Source organism: Berghia stephanieae, chromosome 12 (genome assembly GCF_034508935.2).
Source record: "Berghia stephanieae isolate SIO BIC M18660-M18661 chromosome 12, UCSD_Bste_1.3, whole genome shotgun sequence".
In the NCBI taxonomy this organism is placed as follows: domain Eukaryota; kingdom Metazoa; phylum Mollusca; class Gastropoda; order Nudibranchia; family Aeolidiidae; genus Berghia; species Berghia stephanieae.
Window position 1 is genome coordinate 35,260,765 of NC_088371.1, and position 2,500 is coordinate 35,263,264.

Sequence of the window (2,500 nt, forward strand, 5' to 3'; positions counted from 1 at the left end):
ATTACTAATCAAGTAGTCGGTGAGAGAGGGATCTAGTAATGAATGACCTGAGTTTGATACGAATTTTTTTTGGGTTCGTGGATAGCTCATACGGTAGAGTCACGCTCTCACCGGCCAGGCGGAGTTGTCGTACCAATAAGGTCGCGGGTTCAAACTCCATCAACCGCCGAAAAAATTTTTATTCTCTATTGTCTTCTGGCACTTTTCTATTCACTTCTTGTTGTTACCAACATAAGTGCCTGCTCCACTCACTTCTCTACTAATCAAGACCCCAGCCCCTCTTATCGAAGGTTACACTTTCATCGGAGGAGACAGCTGCCCTTGATCAGGTTATTGAGTCTGACTATCTCGGTCTATCCTCTACGACGTGCACTTATTTTCAGGCCTGATAACCCAATTCCTTATGGGCTCATTGTTGTTATGGAAATCTAAAAAAAATGACGCAAAATATTGTCCATTACAACAATGTTAAACCAGGACCATAAGTGGGTTCGGATGTCAGACTTGCATATATGTGAACACGTCGATTCTCGAGGGAGATGTCAAAGGAAAAATTCCCGAATATATTTATTTATTTATTTATTTATTTATTTATTTATTTATCCACAGGATCTCTTCAATCTGGTTCTAAATATAGCTTACGTATTAAGTCAATGAGGGACGAAGTAAAAATAGGGAGAAATTCCATATTTAGGCCCCGCTTCACATTTTTGTTTTGTTTTGTTTTTTGTTGGGGGGTTTTTTTTTTGTTGTTTTTTTTTGGGGGGGGGGGGGGGTTGTTTTTTTTTTTTTTTTTTTTTTTTTTTTTTTTGTTGTTTTGGTTGTTTGTATGTTTTTATTTTGTTTTGTTTAGTTTTATTTTAGGTTTTTTTTTTGTTTGTCTGTTTCATTTTTTTAAAGCAAAAAGGATACATCAAAAGATGTAAATAAAAAAATTAATAAACAAAAGAAACAAAAACAAAAAAAGATATAATAATGGGAATACTTTCTGGAAGAGAAGGAGAGAGATGAGGAATAAAGAATTATAGAAAAAAAGAAAAAAAAGTAAAGAAAGAAGAAAGAGAGAGAGGAGAGAGGGAGAGAGGAGAAGAGAGAGGAGAGAGAGAGAGAGAGAGAGAGAAAAGGTAGAAAAAGGGCACCGGGTAACAACCTACGGACCAAACACTCGATCTGGAACCCGAGGGCGGACCCTCCATAGACCACACGACACAGAACGTCGGTATAGATAGTATGCAGATGACGTCACTCAGGCCTTTGTTATTGTTTTTGCCATCCGCGTTTGTGAGTTGTTCTCACTAAACTGTATTAACCAGACTATAAAAGTTCATGGTTACACAGAGTTTGTTTGTTGGTCCGTTATACTTCCGGATGGCAATGTTGTGAACTCCTTGGCCAAGCGCATTCTATCTATAAATAAATAGCATGCCAACGGCTTTGAACGCTCCCTCCATAGGACACACGACATCAACTGCAGTCATCTTTGTTATTGTTTTTAGTCAGCCATTTTTATGAGTAGTTCTCACTAAATCCCTCCAGAGGATACACGACATCAATGGCACGGCATCTTTCTTATTGTTTTTAGCCAACCAATTTTTATTAGTATTTCTCACTAAATACACGGCATCGACGCACAGCATCGACGGTACGGTATCAATAGACACACCAAAGTAAACAACACACTTCTTTCATCATGGATTCCTCTGATGAATATAATCACACTTAAGAATTGTTTGTTTTCAAGTGTTTTACGGCGCTTGCAACACATTAAGGTCCTATCAGCGCCAGTAAAAAAAGGAAGAAAATGAGGTTGTAAAAACTTCTAGAATTACAATTAAAGCACCCAAGAAAAGGTAAGACAAAGGGGAATTGGTTCAAATAGGAAACAGATGTAGATTCCAAGAGCACACTATCAAAGTGCTTTGTTTGAAATCACCCGGCAGTGATTGGGTAGCTGGATCTATTAGATCTGGCAGAAAGTCTCTCACAAATTCAATAACTTTCTTTTTGTAGTCGTCCATCTTGACCACAAGGAGCATAAAAAAAAGACATGCTATATTTGTTTGTCACGGCTATGTTGTGCTGTCCACGGAGGGGGCTTCTATAATTTCTTGTTGTTCGTTCGTTTGTCACTTTTTTGAGACCTTGTTATGAGTAGTTCTCACTAAATACTGTCAATTAGATCACAAACTTCAATAATTTTCTCTCTTGTCGTCCACCCTGACAAGAAGACGGGGGGGGGGGGGGGGGGGGGAGAGAGGAGAGAGAGAGAGAGAGAGAGAGAGAGAGAGAGAGAGAGAGAGAGAGAGAGAGAGAGATTACGGCGTTCGCGACATTATTACTATTAGGTCATTTCAGTGCCAGCGAAAAGGAGGATAATAGAGAGAGAAAGTAGATCTGGGGCACAAAAGAAAAGGCCTGGTTGAACTAGGGAACAGATGTATCCACCGATGCACCCATTTCGACATTACTTAAAAGTACCAGCCTGCCCGAGCCAAGGTCC